This window comes from Callithrix jacchus, chromosome 21, assembly GCF_049354715.1.
Source record: "Callithrix jacchus isolate 240 chromosome 21, calJac240_pri, whole genome shotgun sequence".
Taxonomy (NCBI): Eukaryota; Metazoa; Chordata; class Mammalia; order Primates; family Cebidae; genus Callithrix; species Callithrix jacchus.
The window spans coordinates 38,685,486-38,708,547 of NC_133522.1; the positions used below are offsets into that span (position 1 = coordinate 38,685,486).

Genomic DNA, 23,062 nt, shown 5'->3' on the forward strand with positions numbered 1-23,062 from the left:
GGAAGGAAGGAAGGAAGGAAGGAAGGAAGGAAGGAAGGAAGGAAGGAAGGAAGGAAGGAAGGGAGTGGGTATAGGGCAGAGGCGGGGAGGGGGAAGGAAAGGGGAGGGGAGAGGAGGAAGGAGGAAGAGAGGAAGGGAGGGAGGGAGGCAGGAGGGACAGAGGAAGGGAGGGGAGGGGAAGGGAAGAAGGAGGAAGGAGGAATTAGGAAGGAAGGAAGAAGGAAGGAAGGAAGGAAGGAAGGAAGGAAGGAAGGAAAGAAGGAAGGAAGGAAGGACTGGTCACCTGGACTGGGTTACGTGGGTTCCTGTGAGTACTTCTTATAGCTATAGTAATTTCAACCAGGGGCACCAATCATTCTGGTTTGTGAGAGATGATGGGATTAGTGCTACAACGAGGGCAGTGGTCTCTCTCAGGCCATATGGGATGGGCAGCCATCCTAATGCTCACCTCCCTTCTACCGCTCAAGTTTGAATACTGAGGTCTGCAAGGACGTTAAACTGTGACCTGCAAGGACATTTGTCTCACATTGCAATGAACAGCCACTGGGCTCTAAATCTCATTTTCCTTAAATCCGTTTCTCTAAGAAATATTATAACATTTACTCCTTTTCATTGTGTAAGACATGTTGAAAAATAGCCATTCATTTCTAAATCCTTCTTTTCAGTCACTTTTAATATTCTTTTAAAAAGAGAGAAAAGACTTCTTGGGACTGAAACTTCACATAGTTGGACAAAACCCAAAGGTGAATATTTATTTCAGCAAAATTCATTCCGCGTCTTGATAAAGTCAAGTGTGTGAATATAAAATACACCTTTTCAGCCTGGGATCGTGCCCTTTGCTGCGCTTGGACGGCTGAACTATGAAATGCCAGGTTGACATATTCAGTGCCTCCAGGAATGTGACCCAGAAGAAAGAAAGGAGAATGTGGCACTCCTAGAGGTGGCCAGGCCTGTCAGCCAACTTGGCTGGGCTCTGGAAGGGGTCAGCCCATGGGCTCCGTAAGGGTTCAGCCCATGGGCTCCCACCATATCCCAGGTGACTCTTCCTGCTCGCAGTCCAAGAAACCACAGATTCCCGCATCTTCATTACCGAAAGGTGGGTGAGGGGCATCTACATTTTCCTTCTCAAGCACAGCTGTCATTTGTTCCAATTTTGTCTCCCCATCCTGAAGCCAGCATGAGGAGGTGTCTGGATCTCACAGAGGATGCATTCACAGAGGCTGGGGTGGAAGGATCCATCAGCACCTTCAAATTCCAGCCCTCACCCGCCAAGACAGGGCGCCACCTTCTCGTGCTCACAAAGACGATCCTGCACCAGCGCTGCATGCACAGGGCTTTCACCTTTTCATTTGCTCACTCATTCCCACCCTGCAGGGAGGCCACCCTGGGAAAACCCAGGATACACACGAGCATCCATGGAAAACAGACCAAGTTAAATGAGGCATGTGGTGTTGTCTTACAGGGACGCAGCACACGGAAAGTGTGTGATAGGTAAAACCTCAAAAATAAAAGGACCCAGTTAAGGCCCTAAAAGAATTGAAGACACGAAAAAGGGTCCTAACTCATCAAATCCCATTCATTTGTTCATTCAATAAATACTTTTTTCATTTGCCATCTGTACAACTTCTTTGATGAGGTCAGATATTTTACTCATTTTTTAATTGGATTATTTGTTTTCTTACTGTTGGGGTTTTAAGCATTCTTTATATTTTTTAAATGCCAATCCTTTATCCAATATGGATTTAAAAAAAATTTGAGTAGGGTCCAGGAACAGTGGCTCAAGCCTGTAATCCCTACACTTTGGGAGGCTGAGTCAGGAGGATTGTTTGAGGCCAGGAATTCAGCCTGGGCAATATAGTGAGACTCCATCTCTGCACACACACACAAAAATTTAATTATCATGGCATGATGGCTTGCACCTGTAGTTCCAGCTAATTGAGAGGCTGAGACAGGAGGACTGCTTGAGCCCAGGAGGTTAGAACTATAGTGAGCTATAATTGCGCCACTGCACCCCAGCCTGGGCCACTGAACAAGACAGTGCCTCAAAAGGTAGAAAGAAAGGAAAGAAAGAAAGAAAGAGGAAGGAAGGGAGGAAGGAAGAAGGAAGGAAGGAAGGAAGGAAGGAAGGGAGGGAGGGAGGGAGGGAGGGTATGTCCATATCAAGTGCTGTCCTAGAAAGTGAACCAAACAGGAAAAGTCCTGCCCACATAGAGCACTTTTTTGTGGGGTGGGCGCTATTTTATCAAAATGGCCAGTGAAGGTCTCTTTAATGAGACAGTATTTGAGCAGAAACCAGAAGGAAGGGAAGGAGCAAGCCTCGAGAAGGGGAGGAAAGAGAGCTCCAGGAAGAGGAAGGTGCATGCCAAGGCCCTGGGAGGGAACGCACCCGGCATGTTTGCAGAAGAGCATGGGAGGAGACGGTTGGGGGTAGGGGTGGGTCCCCGTGAAGGACTTAGACTTGGGGCTCTGTGTTAGTTTCCTGTGACTGTTGTAACAAATTGCTACAAACTGGCCAGGTGAGGTGGCTCATGCTTGTAATCCCAGCACTTTGGGAGGCCTCAAGTGTTGCTGAGAACTCACGCAAATGAGGGACCACTGGATCCAACAGCTCGAAAGCCAGCAGTGACCTTGGTGAGAGCCACTTTTGTGAGGTGGTGTGGCCCAGAGCCAGCTGGGGGAGCGTCGAGAGAAGACGGGAGGGGAGAGCAGGTGTGGGCAACTGTCCTAGAGTCATCTATGAAAGTTATTCCTCTATGAAGAGGCACGGATAAGTGAGGCAGCATTGAGAGAAAGATGGGGGTGTCAGGAGAGAATGTTTTACTACACCGTTTTGTTTATTTATTTACTTGTTTTGCTCCTGTTGCCCAAGCTGGAGTGCAGTGACAGATCTTGGCTCACTGCAACCTCTGCCTCCTGGGTTCAAGCGATTCTCCTGCCTCAGCCTCCTGAGTAGTTGGGATGACAGGCATGCACCACCACACCCAGCTAATTTTTGTATTGTCAGTACAGACAGGGGTTTCACCATGTTGGCCAGGCTGGTCTTGAACTCCTGACCTCAATCCACCCACCTTGGCCTCCCACAGTGCTGGAATTACAGGTGTGAGCCACAGCGCCTGGCTTCTCTTCATTTTTTTTTTTTTTTTTTTTTGAGACGGAGTTTTGCTCTTGTCGCCCAGGCTGGAGTGCAATGGCGTGATCTTGGCTTGCTGCAACTTCCGCCTCCCGGGTTCAAGTGATTCTCCTGCCTCAGCTTCCTCAGTAGCTGGGATTACAGGCACCCACCACCACACCCAGCTACATTTTTGTAGTTTTAGTGGAGACGGGGTTTCTCCATGTAGGCCAAGCTGGTCTTGAGCTCCTGACCTCAAGTGATCTGCCCTCCTTGGCCTCCCAAAGTGCTGGGATTACAGGCGTGAGCCACCATGCCTGGCCTCTTCCTCTTTTTATAAGGACACCAGTTAATATGGTTTGTCTTGTCTCCATCCATATCTCACCTTGAACTGTAATAATCCCCACTTGTCATGGGTGGGGCCGGGTGGAGAGAACTGAATCATGGGGTGGTTTCCCCCATACTGTTCTTGTGATAGTGAGTGAGTTCTCATGAGAGCTGATGGTTTTATAAATATCTGGCATTTGCCCTGCTGGCACTTCTTCCTTTTTCCTGCTGCCATATAAGCTTCTGCCATGACTGTGAGGCTTCCCCAGCCATGTGGAATTGAGTCCATTAAATCTCTTTTTCTTTTTCAATTTGTAAATTGCTCAGTCTTGGGTATGGCTGTATCAGCAATGTGAAAACGGACGAATACACCAGTCATACTGAGTTAGAAGTCCGCCCTTATGATCTCATTTAATCTTAATTATCTCTTTAAAGGCCTTTTCTCCAAAGTCACATTCTGGCGTTAGGGCTTCAACATATGAATTTAGTGGGGACACACATCCGTCCATAAGAGTTTCAGAAAGGATCCTGAAATTCTCTCTCTCTCTTTCCAAACGAATTGTTCTTTTAAGCCAGGTAAGCTTTCCTTTCCACTTCCTCCATCTCAGCTTAGGGCGAATTTTGCAGTATACACAGCTGCAGTCAGACTTTGACAGGTGAAATCATATTTGCGAAGAGTCCATTTATGGCATTTATCAATCTAGACGTGTTCACCAATTTGTGAGTTCCTTTAGCACAAATCTGTGAAAATCCTCTATCTGATAACTGAAATCACATTTACTTCCTAAGGAAAAAATTCAAAGGCCATGCCACTCAAAAACTCCCTCTGCAGATGATCGCAAATTACCTCTAGAATTGCTAGCTGGGCCCTGGAAACCGTTGCAGGAAAAGTTGAACCTCTGTTCACCTGAGCCCAGCCAATGATGATGCTAAATGCCTATTGCTTTTGCACCATCATACAGCCAAAAAATTGTAAAAGAAACCATCCATATCTAAAAGCCAACCTGTTCAAAGTAATGATAGACCAGGGCGTAGCCCGTGGGACTCCATCCACTAACCCCTGAATCGGGCTAGAGTAACCCAGTATCCTAAGGTCAAAGCATCCCATGACCTGCTGCACTCGACCTGGAAGCGAGTGGGGGTCTCCTCCAGCGAGGATGCAACCTTTTATCATTTGGGGCAGTGATTTTCAGAGTTGGGCCAAGTGTCTGTTTTTGCTTCAGGAATCTCAAGGGTGGGCTCAGGTATTTATTTCCCTTACCGTGGCTGGTGAACAGCTGTGGACTGAATGTTTGTGTGTTTCAAAATTCAAACACTGAAACCTAACCCCAAGGTGACAGCATTAGGAGGTGGGCCACTGGGAGGTGATTAGGTCATGGGGGGTAAAGCCCTTATAACAGGGACATGAGAGATCCCTCAGCCCTTCTGCCATGTGAGGTAATAGTGAAAAGACAGCCGACCCTCACTCTTCTGCTGGTGCTTTGATCTTGGACTTCCCAGCCTCCAGAGCTGCGAGAAATAAATCTGTGTTATTTATAAGCCACCCAAGCCATGGTATTCTGTCATCCATTCTGTCAAATGGATTAAGACATGAACCGGGCTGGGCGTGGTGGCTCACGCCTGTCATTCCAGCACTTTGGGAGGCCGAGGCAGGCAGATCATGAGGTCAGGAGATCAAGACCATCCTAGCTAACACAGTGAAACCCAATCTCTACTAAAAATGCAAAAAATTAGCCAGGCATGGTGGCATGTGCCTGTAGTCCCAGGCACTCGGGAGGCTGAGGCAGGAGAATCTTTTGAACCCGGGAGGCGGAAGTTGCAGGGAGCCAAGATCGCTCCACTGCACTCCAGCCTGGGTGACAGAGTGAGTTTCTGTCTCAAAAAAAAAAAAAAAAAAAAGACATAAACCGAAGAGAACAAAGATCCACAGGCTCACCACCGTGGGGTTAGATGTTAAAATCATCGGAGGCTGTCACTGGTCCACACTAGAGAGGTCACTCGTTTGTGCCCATCAGTTGTGCCCTCATGGATGTTCACTCATCACTGTCCACCAGAGACTTAGTCTCTACATTAGGTACAAGCTGAAACTTACTGTGTATTAAGCAGGTTTATTTCCAGATGCTTCACCTGGGGCCATTTAATCTCTTTGGACTTTGGTTTCCTAACTCGCGAGATGACAATAGTAGTTTCTAATTTGGCTGTTAAGAGGTATAAATGAAAAAAAATGTATAGGCAAAGCATGGTGGGGAATGCAGGTGCCAAGCACACAGCACAACTGTCTGGGAAATAAGTCTCAATAGGTGCCAGCTGCCATTACCGTCATGTCTAGCATTAACTTCTAGGAATCAGCCACCTCTCTCCTTGAACCCTCTCTAGGGCCAGTGGGGCTTTCAGCAATGTAGAGGGGCAACTCCTATCTTGCAAGGATCGAGAGGTGGGGACAAGCTGCTGATCATCACTTCTCCAAGCGGGTGGTTGCTGAGGCTCTGGAAGGGAACTGGCAGAGCTCAGACCCCCTCAAGGCTACTGTGCTGCAACATGTGGGAATTCATTTCAAGCTTGATGCACATTCTTTGCTGAGCAGTTGCCAAGGAACGAAGTAATCTTGTGACAAATACTGCCTGATGCTGTCAGTTTGCTGGTTGACAGGGTTTTAGGTGGTGTCAAATTTTATTACTAGCATTCCTGGTCTCCGTGAAAGAATCATGTAAGAAGACAAGTTATGTCAAAGGACAAAACCACAGACCCAGATGGGCACCATGCATGTAACAGGCACGTGGTTTCCTTTTGATATTGACTCAAAGAGGGACTGGATTATAAAAAGAATAATAGCAAGACCACATGCTTAAGCTGATCAGTAGTCTAACACTGGCTAGATGACATGTGTTGATAAATTGATTTCTTGGGAAATCCTGGGCAAGCTCCTGGAGGTGACCCTGCGGTCCTACTGTCACTAGCTGTGACCTCAGATGAGTCAGTGAATGGAAGAAGCGAACACTCACAGCATGGTGACGGAGCAGGCACCAGGGACCACCTGCCTCCCCTGTCACAGATGGCTTACAAATGAGCTACTCACATACTTCCTAAGATCTGCTGTATCCAAACAGACCAAGCTCAGAGAGGCTTCTGAGGCAGACAGGGGCAGGGAGAGAGGACGGTTCTTCTCACTTGGGTATTTAAGGAGCGTAGTGTTGGGGGTGAGTGACTTTTGGGGTAAGTTCTGCTGATCATATGAAGCAATGGAATAACTACCACTGCCAAGAGAGTATTCATACTGCAGGTCAGTAAGAATTTCTAAGATACTGAAGTAGTAGTTCCCTAAAGAGCTACTATGATCACATGGCTCGGTTCAGTTTTTCTTACAAGTCTGAGCATGAATTTCACACACAAAGCCATACGTTGACAAAGCCAGAATGTTCCCGAAATAAAAATCACAGCATCTTATTGCACACACTACATCATCCAAGGTCAAAACTCTTTCATAGAGACATTTAAAACTGTAACTGAGTAAAAAGGGAAATAGATGCAATTTTGCTTTTACAAAATTTGAAAATAAAAGAGTAAGGTACAAGACGCAGTCAGCTACACGCGCTTTAGACAACAGGGCTTTGCTATCGGGTCTGGGACCCCACGCCCTGGGCAAGGCTGCCTGGCAGCAAGCGGACCCATTCTCATGCCCCCTCCACTCGCTCCCAGGGTTCGTCTTTACAGGATGGTGGGGAGCACAGGCACCAAGGCAGGAAGGGCTGGGCAGGGAGATGCCCCACGCCCTTCACTTTCCCCTCAGTGCGTTTTCCCTCTAACCAAGGGAACAGGACCCTAGGCACCAAAAGTCAAGCACGAGGAAACGTCTGGGCCACTTCTGGTTGTCACCGGCGGTCTGACAGGCGTCTTTGCGGATGCTAAAGTGCCAGAGTTTTCAGGCTACTTGGATGGTTTGCAGTCATGATGAGTTAAGAGTCTTGAAACTCAAAGGCATCCTAGACACCCAGGATGATGGCAACCCTGTTCATCCCACGGTTGGTCACTGAGCCGCCTATGAAGCTGAGCCCACAGTCATACCTGCATCCACGGGGAGACATCACCCTTCACAGAATCTAGATTTGTTTCCAGGATCTATTCTGATGAAGGAGACTTGAGAAGCTGGGAAACTGCAGACGAATTTAAGTTCCAAGGTCGGATGAGTTTGCTACTCAACTTCCATCACAGGTGTAGCTTTCCCTCCCAGAATACAAGGCCTGACAGGCATCAACTAGGAGGCAAACTTCACCTTCAAGACTGGGAGACGCCTGGCTAGTTAGACCCCGCCGCAGGGTGAGAGAAGTCTCTCTCTCCAGCAAGGCTGGGCGTCCGGCCTCCAATACATCTACGAAGAGGGCCCAGAGAAAAAGGCTCGCTGAGCGGCTGGCGGCCTCTAGTGGTCACTGCTGGTCATCAGCTTTCCTCCAATACAACCAGTTGTCACGAGAATACAAAACAATCAGGAGGAAAAAAAGTTTAGTATTTTATCAAAGAAAACCCTCACATACTAAATAGCTGTCCTGAAACAAATGATTTACACATTTTCTTCCGACTACGTATTTATTAAGTTCTAAAACCTTGAATAACTGCCGTTTTAAAAATTCACACTAAAGAAAACTAGATTTAACATCTTTTACAGAGAGTGCTAAGTGGCTTTTTAAATTGTAACTATTGTGTCCAGGAGAAAGGTGAGCTCATCTTTTCAGAAGTGTCATCAGCTGGTGAACTTCATTTTGGTCTCCACTTTATGTCTTTTACTCCATGAAAATGTCTTTTCAAAGCAGTGTTATCCGCCCATGGAGAGTTTAAACAGGCGTCGTCATCATTTTCTTCTAATCTCTGGAAATAAATATGTTTTACTCAGGCAGGCATTTCAGGAAAGTGTTTTGCACATAAAGAGACTGCAGAAAGAGTTTGCGACTGACCTCCCCTCTCCCTGCCTTCCAGAAGCAGGACACGTCCAAGTCTAATGCTGGGGGACACCTGGCAGAACCCTGACAACCCTGCAGACAGAAGCTCTAGAAAGACTCCTCCCGACACCCTGTAGAGCTCGCCGCTCCTCACCAGCTCCAGGTAAGGCATGCAGGCTATGCCTGGGCGCCAGCTCTGCGAAGAGCCCACCTGCCCCCGCTACCTTGAGCTCTTCTTGCCTCCTGTGATAGTACAGCATCAGCTGCTTCTGCTCCTCGCTGCTGATGATGGGCTCTCGGGCTGGAGCGCCATGTCCTCTCTGCAAAGAGCAGAGCAGAGCAAATTGTGGATTAAGGTGTTCTTACAGAGACAATCCTTAAAGTTACAACAAATGTTTTACAATTGCCTTTGCCAACTACTAAAAATAAACAGGTCCCCAGGTCTAGTCAGCTGAAGTGAATCATCAAGGGAAGGCTTGATCTGGAGCAGCCCTGAGCCCTGGACTCACTGTGTGGAGACCAAAGGCTGCACAAAGCTATCTCTGTCTCCGTCATTCCCAAGACAGACACTGCAGGCAGGTCCAGTGGGAAAGGGAGGACACTCAGAACCACAGACTCTGGATCTACAGAGGGTGGACAGCCCCATTTCCCCAAAATCACAGCCTGGTGACGTAGGAGGCACTGCAGGTAGACAGAGCTACATGATGTCCTTCAAAGGTCTCCAGCCTTTCCTCCTCCTCCCGTACAGAGCATCCGCAGTTTGAAAAAGCCTGGAATCAGTGTCGGGCTAAACTTTACATTTCAAGGAAAATATTTGTTTACTTGCAGCCCTATTTTTAAGGTTGAAATTAACATAGTATCTTTCCTCTCCCCCGCATATTAAAACAAACTCTAGATATTGCCAGTCAGTCCACATGTGCAGAAAGAGGATATTTTCAGTTTAAATTCGAGCCAATAGGATTAAAATATTTGTGCCAGTAGTTTAAATCTTTCAGATTCACTGCACATTTTTATCAGTTTGAAGGGAAATAACAAAAAATACTGACATGTTAAAGCGAAAGCACTTACTTGCTGAATCTTGGTGATAATTTTGGTTTTTTCATTTTTCCCCACGTAGTCTGAAAGCTTCTTTGTTCTTCTCAGCTCCTTGGCTGCCCACCACAGCTGAGCCTCTGACTCTTTAATGACGCTGAGCCCTGCCTGGGGCCAATCGTAAGAACTGGCTTTACTGTGTGTTCCCACCTGGGGGGCAGAGCCCCGCTGAGCCGTTTCAGCAGGGGGCAGGGGACAGATTTCTCCCTGTGCTCACCATGGAAGGGCCTGACAGCCCCACCTCACTCAAAGTCCTGGCTCATTTCAGTACCTTCCCTGTTAAATTTCCATTTATGCCCTGACTCAGTTAACTTCCTCCTCTGGGCAACAAGGAAACCCTATCTTTTTTGCACCTTGATCTGCACAGTTCGTCTTAGATCTGTAGGCCACTGCCAGGGAAGGACACTGGCATCATGCTGGGTGTTTAAATCGAGGTATAATGGGGCTGCCTGTGTACCTCTGCGTATTCCATTTATTTAAGATGGCTTAGACAAAGAATATTGTCCAACAGGAAAAGAAGTGAGAAAACCCAAGGAAAATGGAACATAGGGGTCAGAAAATAACATGAAGCAATAGGGAAGACTAGAAACACAAACTTCCATGCAAAGGGACGGATGCATTTGGGTAGAAATAGGAAGAAATTGGGTAGCTGGCTTCTTAGTGGCCAAAGACAGCAGAAACGTTTTCAGTTACTCCTGAAGGGCAGCCTCACCAACTGTGTCCACTGCCTCCTGTGTATGGGGAACCAAAGCTCTCACCCATGAGTACCACACTGTCAGGGGCCACTCCTGAATTCAGAACTCTGCTCTGAAGCGGGGCATAACAAACCTGAAAGCTGTGTAGGGAGCTACACACTACATCCAGAAGAGGGGCATCTAATCCGAAGGGCTTTTGGGGGGCTATGAACTCACCCTCCTGAGTGCCCACCCAAGAACTACATACCTGCGTTCCTGACAAATCTTCCTTATTTTCAAATTCCATCCGGATGGGATCATACGGTGGCAACCCCATGGGATAAACAATCATCACTGCGCCTCGCAGCTGGTCCAAGGCATCCTTCACCATCTCCATGGTAACACAGATACCGGCTTCCACTTGTTTCTGCAGAAAGTCATTGTTATCACAGTGTGGCTAGTAAATACAGTAAACTCAACCAAGATCTTGTACAAGACCCCTGCCAGAGACTTCCAGAGCAACAAAAAGAAATCAAACAGTTCTTGCTCCCAAAGTGACTACTATCTATTTTAGGGACTGAGCCAAGCACACCGCGGCCTACATTATAGAGCACAGATGGGAGCGAGGATCAAGAGCGGCAGAGGGAGCAGGCACTGCAGGTGGACCTCGACGTGCAGACGGATGGAAGGGGTGGAGACGGCAGCAGGGTGCTTCAGGACAAGCTGAAACAAAGAAAAGCAGGCGCCAGCCCCTCGGCTGGAGCAGGAAGGAGAGGAGAAGATGAGGCCAGCTCCAGCTGGCTGTGCTGGAGTTTGTTTTTGAATGGCCACAAAAGCCAGGCTGAGGAATTCACATTTCCTCTGTTAGGCAAGGGCAGTTGACTGCCTTTTCTGGGAAGGAGTGGTAATGCTGAGAGATTTATCTTGTAGTTGGTATAGAACAGACCTAGTTGGCCAAGTACGGTGGCTCATGCCTTACATAATCCCAGCATTTTGGGAGGCAGAGACGGGCGAATCACCTGAGGTCAGCAGTTTGAGACCAGCCTGGCCAACATGGTGAAACCCTGTCTCTACTAAAAATACCATTAGCTGGATGTGGTGGCAGGCACCTGTAATCCCAGCTACTCAGGAGGCTGAGGCAGGAGAACTGCTTGAACCCGGAAGGTGGAGGTTAGATGAACTAAAATCATGCCACTGGACTCCAGCCTGGGCAACAGAGCAAGACCCTGTCTCAAATTAAAAAAAAAAAAAGGAAGAGAAAAAAAAAAAAGAACATACCTAACTGGAGGGAGACCAGGTAGTAGGCTCTGAAGAATACAGAGAACCGTGTGATAAATAGCAAATATATCTGGTCTTTGTTACTCAGTTCCAGGCACAGAGCTCCAAAACTCTTGGAATTTCCTGAGTGACAGGAGTGTCTGGTTATTTATAACGAGCTCCTTCTCACTATACGCGAGTTTGTGCTAATATAGTAACTTGGTTTCAAGGAAGGGGCTGGCCATGCCAGGGAGACCAAGCACGTGATTAGAGGGTTGGAGCTTTCAGCCTCAGCCCCTTCCTCCACCTCCAGGGGCTACAGGTTGGCATCAAACACATGGCCAGTGGTTTAACCAATCATGCCTACTGAACAAAAACTCCACAAAAATCCTGGATGTTACGGCTCAGTGAAGCTTCCTGACTGGTGAAGACGCTGATGTGCTGGATGATGCACATCAATGGGGGTGTTATGGGAAGCTCCAATTTTGCAGTCAAGCTGGACACATGTATGGCAGCTTGGGGACCTCATCTGCAGCTGGAGTCTGAAATAAGGGGAGTCTTGCTGGTGATCTTGCTCTTTAACTTGTGGGGTCTGATGCTAACTCCAGGCAGTCAGTGTCAGAATTGAAGGACTGGCCCTTGACCTGTGGGGTCTGCACTATGTCTGAGTAGTTAGTGTCAGAATGGAATTGAATTGACTGTCAGGACCCTAGTGGGCATCCGAATGCAAAAGGCTACAGGGGAGCCTTAAAGAAAGCCAGAGCTGTGGAGATTTAAGAGGCATCATGGAAGCAGACAGTACAGGACCCCACTTCAAACCTAGGGTGACAGAATGAGGAAGTGTTGAAGATGACACTGAGGATTTGCCTATAAAACCAAGACACTGTAGTTCTCTCACTGGAAACAGAGAAGCTCGTAGGAGGTGCTGATTCTCAGGGACAAAACTCAGAGGGAGAGAAGGGAGGAAGCAAAGAGCTCATTTCTAGAAAACTGGACTTCAAAGTGCTGACCAGTGTTCAGATAGAACCATCTCGCAACCAGCTGGAAATTCAGGTTGCAAGTGAAGCAAGATGTCGGGGGAAAGGATGGAAGCTTCAGCTATCTGCAGAGGGTGGAATATGCATTTGGCAGAGTAGATAAGATGCCAAGGGAGGAAGAGGGCAAAGGATAAAGAGTACTTTGAGAAGTACACAGGCAAAGGGAAGAAGTGAAGTGACCCAGAGAGGAGTTCTACATACAAAGTATGTGCGGCAAAAGGTGCAGAACAATGGCAGACCACTGTTTCCTTGCCATGGCCTGAGATGTGCTCACATGCCCAGATGCCAACACCACGCAAACACTAGACTCAACCAAGGCTTTTCCTGTAAGGCTTCATAGAGCCTTTACTATACTAACAGGCACAGAGCTTCAGGGCAGCCTTTGCTGAGGCTCTTCAAAGATTAGTCAAGAGCTTGATGAGTTTGAGAAATATTGGTTTAAAAATAATAGTTCAGCTGGACACGGTGGCTCATGCCTATAATCCCAGCACTCTGGGAGGCTGAGGCAAGCAGATCACCTGAGGTCAGGAGTTCAAGACCAGCCTGACCAACATAGTGAAATCCCGTCTGTACTAAAAAATATACAAAATTAGTTGGGCGTGGTGGCACATGTCTGTAATCCCAGCTACTCAGGAGGCAGAGGCAGGAGAATTGCTTGAACCTGGGAGGCGGAGGTTGTGGTGAGCCAAGATCACGCCATTGCACTCCAGCCTGGGCAAGAAGAGTGAAATTCTGTCTCAAACAAATAAAATAACAGTTTTGCTGAGCAAGTCAGGAGAAGCAGAAGGAAAAGTGGTTATCAATTGAGAGACCTGCAGTTGAGGGTGGTAGCAACTAAAATCACCAACACACAAATAGAAGCAACAGATACAGATACCACTTCTTTTAATAGCCTTAAATTCTTTTCCTCCAGATACACATTATCAATGGTATAAATGTATGTTTCTCCCTCTATAAAATAGCCTTTATATAAATACTGAAGATGATTACAAAAACTGATTTGTATCAAATACACACTAAGTCAATCAAGCATCTGGAGAGCTACTCTATGGTCTGGACAGCTACTCTATGGTCTGGAGAGCTACTCTATGGTCTGGACAGCTACTCTATGGCCTCTACTTAGCTTTGTTAAGTTCTTCCGAAAGGTAAAAGAAATAAAATCAACATCTGTATTATACACATTTGTATTACATATGAACCTACATTTACACAAGCCAACAAAAATGTGTGTCTGCCTGTAGGAACTGAGAGGACTCTGGCCAACTGTCAGGATTATGAAAGGAAAAGCTGTGGCCTACCCCAAAGATGCTCGTTTCCTTTGCCTTAGGAAGACCAAAAGGGAAGCTGGCTGAGAGGTAACTCTGGGAGCCACAGTTGGAGTTTTATCTCAAAAGACAAGCTTTAGAGCATCATTTTAAAAAGCCAACCTTAGATATGATTGCTTTGGCTTCTTCTATAGTCTTCTTTAACACTTGCTTCATTTTCTCATTTGGAGCTATGAAAATAAAAAGGAGAGAGGGAGAGACAGAGCTGTCAAATACATAGCCTCTTTAAAACTCTTCTGAAATATCTCAGTCCCTTCTGCCTGAGTCAGGGGTAAGTGAACTGAGAGAGTGCAGTGTGGCATTTAGGGAAGAGAGGCAAAATACTTGGCTGTGGGAAATTAGGTGAAGATCTCTTCCCAAGAGCAGAGACCTGGAGTGTGCTTTCTGCAAAGTGGCAAAGGCTATAAAAAACCAGAAACGCATGTCGTTGGATGAACAGGGTCAGTGACCTTCTTCTGGAAAGGGGCAGATAGTAAAATATTCTAGGCTTTGCAGGCTACAGTCTTGTTGGGTGTAGTTACTCAGCTCTGCCTAGCAGCACAAAAGGAGACCGTACTTAAATGAATGGGGTGGCAGCATCCCCACACAATTTTATTTACAAGAAAAGGCAACTGGCTGAATTTGGCCTATAGCCCATAATTTGCTGACCCTTAGATCAGGAAGAAATAATAACTCGAAAGCTTAGAAACAAACAAACAAAAAAATGAAGATGAAATGCCCAAATATAGGGAAAATGGGGTAAGTTGAAAGCATATATTCCTAATAAACAATACAACTAATTAGACATTGAAAATATTAGAAACTCAAGATTGTATTAGAATAGAAGTGGTTAGGCCAGGCACAGTGGCTCATGCTTATCATCCCAGCAATTTGGGAAGCCAAAGCGGGTACATCACCTGAGGTCAGGAGTTCGAGACCAGCCTGGCCAACATGGTGAAACCCCATCTCTACTAAAAATACAAAAATTAGCCGGGCAATGTGGCAGGTGCCTGCAATCCCAGCTACTCTGGAGGCTGAGGCAAGAGAATTGCTTGAACCCGGGAGGCAGAGGTTGCAATGAGCTGAGACTATGTTACCGTACTCCAGCCTGGGCCACAGAGTGAGACTTCATCTCAAACAAAATAAAACAAAACAAAACAAAACAAAAACATATTGGTTTAAAGATGAATACTGAACTGGCTTTCATATTTTTTTTCTTCATTGATATCCTTCCTTCTGAAAATTAGACTCTCTCTAGATTGAGAATGAGTTTAGGTAAGAAAGATATGGAAGACAACCATTTTTCAGGTCAATATTCAAAGGAAATAATACTAGGAATTCCTACTATCCCTGATATTTTAAAAAATGTATTTTTAAGCTTGTAAAGGACTTCCAGGGACCCTGTCCTTCTGCTCCTAACAGTGTTTTAGGGCTGATCAATTACAGCTTTTTAAATGGAGCTTTGAATGCAGGTTAAAAAGAATAAGCTATCAAAAAGGATTATTATCAATTCCACATGATCAGCCAAATACTGAAAGGGGAAGAATTTCTTCAGTGTTTTGCCACGTACTAAAGTGCTCAGCCCCAGAGAGAGGCACGTCCTTGATGAGTGAAGTCCCCGTGCTGACATTCCTTCCCTTTCCTCTTTCCCACACTATCTCTAAAGATATCCTGACCTCTGCAAACAGTAACGAAACACAACTTTGAATACATTTCAGTAACAATTATTAGGTTGAACCATATGAAGTTGCCAATACTCAACCATTTTTGACCTACAGAAGGGAAAGGGTCATTTCATCTGGTTCATCGAATATATTTAAAAGTGAGCTGCAATTTATTAAGAGCAAGACAAACTTCCTTTATCTACCTAATTCATCCTAGATTAGAGTTTTGCCACAGGAGCTACAGAGTACAGTATTTTGTAAGTCTATGGAGAAGTGATGAGGTCGATTTTTGAAAGAAAAGAACGGCTTTCTCACACCTGTAATCCCAACACTTTGGGAGGCTGAGGCAGGCAGATCACTTGACGTCAGGAGTTTGAGACCAGCCTGGCCAACATGGGGAAACCTCGTCTCTACTAAAAATACAAAAATTAGCCAGGCGTGATGGTGCATACCTATAGTCCCAGATACTCAGGAGGCTAAGGCAGGAGAATTGCCTGAACCTGAAAGGAGGAGGTTGCAGTGAGCTGAGATCACACCACTGCACTCCAGCCTGGGCAATAGTGCAAGACTCTGTCTCAAAAAAAAAAAAAAGGAACTGTTTTCATACTTACGGATATATCAAGCATGCACATAGAAGAGAAATGCTCACTTACCTTGTCCATTCCTTCGTCCAATATCATCCTTTTTAAATATAGCACCACCGCTGGGTACACATTTTTCACCCCACTCATCCTTTAATTTCAATTCTTCAATCTGATCATCGGTCAGTCCTTGCATATTGGGAGGGAGAAATATGCCATGTTCTGCTAATTCTTCCATTTCTTAAAAATAAGCAAAAGACAGTATCACAGTCATCACCATAACATCTCATGCCCATTGGAATGTAGGCTGCCAAGGGCTGGGGGTCTTGCCCATCTGGCTCACTATTTTGTGGAACAAACATTTATATGTCACTTGCTAAGTGCCAGACCTGGCCTGGACCCTGGACAAAGAGTCACTGATCCACCCATCCTCAGCCAACAGGACAGGGAGCTCAGGAACTCGCCACCTGTCCCAGGCAGTCAGCCTGTAGATTCTGTGCTCCAAACATTTGTGCTATCTTGTGCTTCGTGGAACCCAGGAGGGGCAAAATTACTACTCATTGAACACCTGAATATATATTCACATGGGTTTTATAGTTTTCCAAGTGCGCTGGCAGGGGCTGCCTCCTTTAATTTCAGCTTGTACATTAGGCAAGGCAGTTATGAACATCCCCCACATTCCTTTTTTTTTTCTCATGAAGTTGTCATCTCCTATGATAACAATGCCTTTTTCTGGGATCCCTCCTGAAGGACCTGCCTGAGGTTGCTTTGCAATTAACCATTTTTTGTTTGTTTGTTTGTTTGTTTTGTTTTAGACAGAATCTTGCTCTGTCACCCAAGCTGGAGTGCAGTGGCACGATCTCTGCTCACTGCAACCTCTGCCTTCTGGGTTCAAGTGATTCTCCTGCTTGAACTGGAAGTTCATCCAGGCCTTGAACTCAGATTCCGAACAAGTAAACTTAATAAATATTTATAGAGCTCTCCACTTTAAATACACAAAATATATATTCTCTACTTTAAATATACAAAATATTGATCGGCCATTAATAATACCCATTATTAGAATAAAGCAATATTCCCGTTCTCTCTTTTTCTTCCTCTTTCTTCCTCCCCTTCACTCCTTTTTTTTCCTTTCTTTCCTTCTCTCCTTTCAAAAGAAAAAAAATTCCCTTTTCATAAATGAGACAGCAGTCTAGGCAAGTTGCTCTAGACTTGAAAGAAAGCCAGAAGCAATAGTTAAAAAAAAAAAAAAAAAAAAAAAAAGTTCGCCAGGCATGGTGGCGTGCACCTGTAGTCCCAGCTACTCAGGAGGCAGAGGCAGGAGAAGCACATTCCTTACTTTATGGTTGTATCATGTCAGGCTTGCTCAGATAACAAAGCTGCAGCTGATGTCTTTTTTTTTTTTTTTAAGACGGAGTCTCACTGTATAACCCAGATTGGAGTTCAGTGGCGCGATTTCAGCTCACTGCAACCTCCGCCTCCTGGGTTCAAGCAATTCTCTTGCCTCAGCCTCCTGAGTAGCTGGGATTACAGGTGTCCACCACCACGTCCAGCTAATTTCTGTATTTAGTAGACAGGGTTTTGCTATGTTGACCAGGCTGGTCTCAAACTCCTGGTCTCAAGTGATCCACCCACCTCAGCCTCCCAAAGTGCTGGGATTACAGGCATGAGCCACTGAACCTGGTCTGAGACCTTCTACAAAACTTCATGTCAAGACTTCATAAATAATTTATACAAATCAGTGGGGAAGTTTTAAAGCAGCTTACCTCCCTCAAAGGTAGCAGAGACGGGACAAGGGACCTGGGTTTCTAGTATCATGTTCACTATTCAAAAACATGGCTTTCTATTTTTCCTAATCCTTATATTTTCACCCCAAAACCAGTCCATATTTTAACCTTGCAAAATCACCTTCCTTGCTTTCTCCCTCTTTTCTTCCTTCCTTCCTGTGAAGGAGGCACCTGGATCTAGGTGTTCCCATAACACTGTGTGAGGACATCACCTGACCTGAAAGAACACATTATGAACAAATGGTATAACTGAATGGGATGTTTCTTGTCTCTCTCCCCATTGCAGTCTAAGCTACTTATTTCTTAAAAGTAAAGGGAGGTTAGACAACATCTATCACAGTCATCATTATAACACTCACACCCCATTGGAATGTAAGCTTCCGGGGGTCAGGGGTCTTGCCCATCCGGCTCACTATGTTATGGAACAAACATTTATATGCCACTTGCGATGTGCCTGGACCTCTGACATGGGAACATGGAACTGGTCTTATTCATCCTTGTCTTTTTTTTTCTCTGAGACGGGGCCTCACTCTGTCACCCAAGCAGGAGTGCAGTGGCGCAATATCAGCTCACTGCAGCCTCCGCCTCCTGGGTTCAAGCGATTCTCCTGCCTCAGCCTCCTGAGTAGCTGGGACCACAGGCATGTGCCAGCGTGCCAAGCTCTGTTTTATATTTTTAGTAGAAACAGGGTTTCACCATGTTGCCCAGGCTGATCTAGAACTCCTAAGCTCAAGGAATCTGCCTGCCTCAGTCTCTCAAAGTGTTAGAATTACCTGTGTGAGCCACGGTGCCTGGCCCCATCCTTATCTTCTGAAGGCTGAGCACTAGTGCCTGCCTGAGTCATAGCTGACACTGGTGACCGCAGAAAAAAATCAATGAATTCTAAGTTCACTAATGTGACTCTAAGCATTCAGCACATTTCCAATTTATAATGTTCTAGAAAAAGAAGACGAATTCCTTTTCTCCTCAAATACTTTAACTTAAAAATAACATTTAATATTGCGTTTGTGCTGGAAGCTCAGTTAAGAAACTACACATAAGTTTCATGAAAAGAACCATGACCCTCAAGAATTTCTCCACGGTGCAAAAATTACATATTCATGCAATGTAATAAATACATTTAATAATAAATCACATATTCATGTAATTTAATAAATCACATAAATAAATGTACTATTTACACATGTAATATAAACAGCTGTTTATATTTTCTATATGTACATAATGACAGTTGTATAAACACTTAGTAATATCGTAGACCACAACAGGAAGTATCATCCTGTCAAGTTCAAAAGCTATCCGTTTAATGCAGTAGCTACTCAATGCACTTGGTGATTTAAATTTATTTAAATTAATTAAAATGAGCCGGGCGCGGTGGCTCACATCTGTAATCCCAGCACTTTGTGGGTGAGGGGGAGGAGATCACCTGAGGTCAGGAGTTCGAGACTAACCTGGCCAACTCGGTAAAACTGTCTCTACTAAAGATAGAAAAACCAGCTGGGCGTGGTGGCAGGAGCCTGTAATCCCAGGTACTTGGGAGCTGAGGCAGGAGAAATGGCTTCAACCCGAAGGCCAAGGTTGCAGTGAGCTGAGATTGCCCCACTGCACTCCAGCCTGGGCGACAGAGTGAGACCCTGTCACTACACACACACACATACACACACACACATTTAATTACAACGAAATGTAAAATTCAGTACACACACACACACACACACACACTCTCTCTCTCTCTCTTAATTAAAACGAAATATAAAATTCAGTTGCCTGGCCGCAGTAGCCACATTCCAAATGCTCGATGGCCACACGTGGCCGGCGGCTGCCCAGTGGGATAGCACAGATGGAGGCCCTTCCACCGCGGAGAGGTTCTGCGGGACAGCGGTGCCCTGAACCTGCGCGGGAGGGAGACGGCAATGCGAGCAACAGGCCGTTTTTAGGGCGGGGAAAGATCACCAAGGCTTCTCCAACTGTAAGGGGCCGTCCCAAAGCCAGGTGGCTCGCCGCTTTACGTCGAACGACGCAAAATAGGAAATTCAGCTTTTAAAAGCCCACCCAGTTCTCATCTCACCTCTCACACTGGTTAATTGCACTAAATCTGCTCTTCGGCCTGTCCTTTCGGCTCCCTCCTCCCTCCCCAGCCAGTTTCCACTTATTAGCAGCACCCCAAATGCTGGCTCCAAGAGACACCTTGGCCTGCCTCCCCGCCGGGAATGCCAGACCGGCCGGACCTTATCCGGTTCACCCCGGCGTCCCGTTTCACCCCCGGCTGCTGCAAATCTCTTCGATAATCTTCACAAACCTCACCCCTCGCCCCAGCCTGCCCCTCTTTCTCCATCCCACGCTCGTCTCTCGGTCTGTCCCGGGCCGCACCTGAGCAGAGGCGCTGCACCTTGAGTCGCCCATTGTAGACCCGAGCCACCTGCACCGTGAGCTCCTCCAGTTCGGTGCTCCCAGGCGCCTGCAGCAGGAACTGGCTCTCGTCGCCCCGCTTCACGTGCAGCAGAACCATGGCAGTCCCGCCGAGGCGCTGAGGCTGTGAGAAGCCCCGAGCTACTTGGCCCGCGGGTCCTGCCGGCCGAGGGTCGCTGGATGGCGAGCTGCCACGACGCACTAACCGCCGCTCAGAGGCCGGAACCTCAGGCTCCCGCGTCCGCGGTGCGCGAGGGAAACCGCACTCACTCCCGGAAGTAGCTGTTGCTAGGAGCAACAGTGAAACAGAGCCAGGGGAGCCGCCAGTTCAAGCTCTGAACCCGAATGGGGAAGGCTGGGGTGCATGGAGGCCCAGCAGTCTACGCCCGTACGTAGCTACTGCCGGGGCAACTATCCACACAACCTGAGAGGGCAGCTGATTCTGGCCAACCGGCGGAACGGGATTAGCGGAGCGCCCTCCCGGAAGTGGCTGTTGTCGGGGCGACTTTCCAAACACAGATCAAGCCGCTGAAAGGGAGGGCGGACCGCCCAGTCGATTGGTCTGGGGCCCGAGATTCCACTCAGGGAGATACGTGGGCTGAGCCTGAGAGTTACTAGATGGGGAATGGGAAGGACAGCGGGTACCACAGGCTCGGAATTCCGCAGCTGCCTTGCCACACACAATCGCTCCACATCCCACTGTCCCTTTCTCCGCCCTCGGTCTCGACTTCCGGCAACGCCTCCACGCGGCTTCCGGCCTGGGAAAGTTAGGCGCGGTGACTTGGACCTCTGTGGCGTTGTTTTCTGCTGTTTGCATTAGTCTGCTTTTCAGGACGGAGGGGCCAGGGCGAGTGTCTGCACTTCTTCGTTCAGGCTGATTTGGATGGCGTAGCTAGGGTAGCTGCCGCGGCTCCTTCCAGAGCGACCCTCTCCAAAATAACCAGCTATCTTCTAGCGGTCTCTTGTTGAAGGCAATTGGCGTCAGTCGCTGTTTCTTCCGGGAGCCTCAGATCGAGTTTCTGCTCCCATGGAACTTATATTTTAGTGTGACAAAGAGAAAACAAAAATAAATGGACAGGCCGGCGCTGTGTCTCACGCCTGTAATCCCAACGCTTTGGAAAGCCGAGGCGAGCGGATCACCTGAGGTCAGGAGTTCGAAACCAGCCTGGCCAACATGGTGAAACCCCCGTCCCTACTAAAAATACAAAAATTAGCCGAACGTAGTGGCGTGTACCTGTAATTTCAGCTACTAGGGAGCCTGAGATAGGAGAATCGCTTGAACCCGGGAGGCGGAGGTTGCAATGAGCCGAGATCGTGCCACTACACTGGGCGACAGTGAGACTGTGTCTCAAAAATAATAAATAAGCAATTGCAATCCTGGGCATTTATCCCAGAGATATGAAAACTTATGTTCACAGCAGCTCTGTTTGTAATAGCCCACAAACTGGAAACAACCCCGGGGTCGTTCAGTGGACGAATGGTTAAATAAACAGTACATCCATACCATGGAATACTACTCGGCAATAAAAAGGAACAACAGACAGTACACGCAACCTAGATGAATCTGCAGAGAATTATGCTGAGTGAAAAAAGCCAACCCCAAAAGATTACATACCATAATTCAATTTACATAACATTATTGAAGTGAGAAGATTATAGATGTGGAGATCAGATTAGTGGTTGCCAGAGGATAAGGGCAGGGGAAAAGAAAATGGGATGAAAGGGCAGTGGGAAAAGGGCAACATGAGGGCTCCTTATGGTGATGGAAGCGGTCTGTATCATTAGTGTCTTGATCATACTCTGGTACTGTAGTTTTTGCAATACATGACTCCTGGGGGCAAGTGAGTAAAGGGGTACGTGGGATCTCTGCATTCTTAAAACTGTATTAACCTAGGAGTATCTTAAAATATTTTTAAGCCAAATCATTCTGTTCTTAATAAAAGTTAACACGAACTAAGAATTAAGGTAAGAATTTGAAATATCAATCAGGACTGAAAAAGGCAATACTAGCCTTGGCCTTTAAAAAAATTTTTTTTTGAGATAGGAGCTTGGTCCATCACCCAGGCTAGAGTGTGGTGGTGTGATCATAGCTCACTCATTGCAGCCTTCATCTCCTGGGCTCAAGTTATGCCCTCCCTCAGCATTCTGAGTAGCTGGGACTACAGGCATGCATCACCATGCCCAGGTAATTCATTTTTACCAGAGATAAGTCTTTGTTGCCCAAGCTGGTCTCGAACTCCTGGGCTCAAGCAGTCCTCCTGCCCGAGCCTCCTAAAATGTTGGGAGTACAGGCATGAGCCATTTCACCTTGCCTAGCCTTTCCTTTTAATTTGGGTCTTTTTAGGCAGTCCCTTTTTTGGTCTGGTTGTTTGTGTCCCAATTCCTCTTTGCCCCCCAGTTGTTTCATCTACTTTGAGTAAAAAATATCACCATTTATGTCATGTGTTATTTTCAAGTCAGCATGATTTTGAATGAGGGGCTCTCATCAAATAAGTGCATGAACTTTTTTTTTTTTTTAAATGGAGTCTTGCTGTGTCACCCAGGCTGGAGTGCAGTGGCACGATCTCAGCTCACAGCAACCTCCGCCTCCTGGGTTCAAGCGATTCTTCTGCCTTTGCCTCCTGAGTAGCTTTGATTACAGGCCTAAGTCACCGTGCTCGGCTAATTTTTTTTGTATTTTTAGTAGACACAGGGTTTCACCATGTTTAGGCAAGGGATGGAGTTTTAATAATGATTAGTAATCTCAGAAAATTTTTCTTCCTACTTTTAGAGGAAGCACTATCTTGAGAAATGAAAATAAGGTATTGAATTAAAATACCTGAGTTGGCAAGAAGGGTTAAGCTTATTTTCTTTTATTTATTTATTTTTATTTTCTTGGAATGCCACTAAA

At 46.5% G+C, this 23,062-nt stretch overlaps 1 non-coding gene across 1 annotated transcript; it reads right to left on the reverse strand.

Annotated features, from left to right (window-relative positions):
* Nucleotides 1-6,833: 6,833 nt before the first annotated feature.
* Nucleotides 6,834-22,712, reverse strand: CFAP298 (cilia and flagella associated protein 298). The gene is made up of 7 exons (XR_144559.6): nt 20,134-22,712; nt 16,049-16,216; nt 13,855-13,922; nt 10,402-10,560; nt 9,436-9,567; nt 8,592-8,687; nt 6,834-8,296 (listed from the first exon to the last, which is right to left on the reverse strand). It is a non-coding gene; the product is annotated as a cilia and flagella associated protein 298 (transcript).
* Between the last annotated feature and the right edge of the window lie 350 nt (nt 22,713-23,062).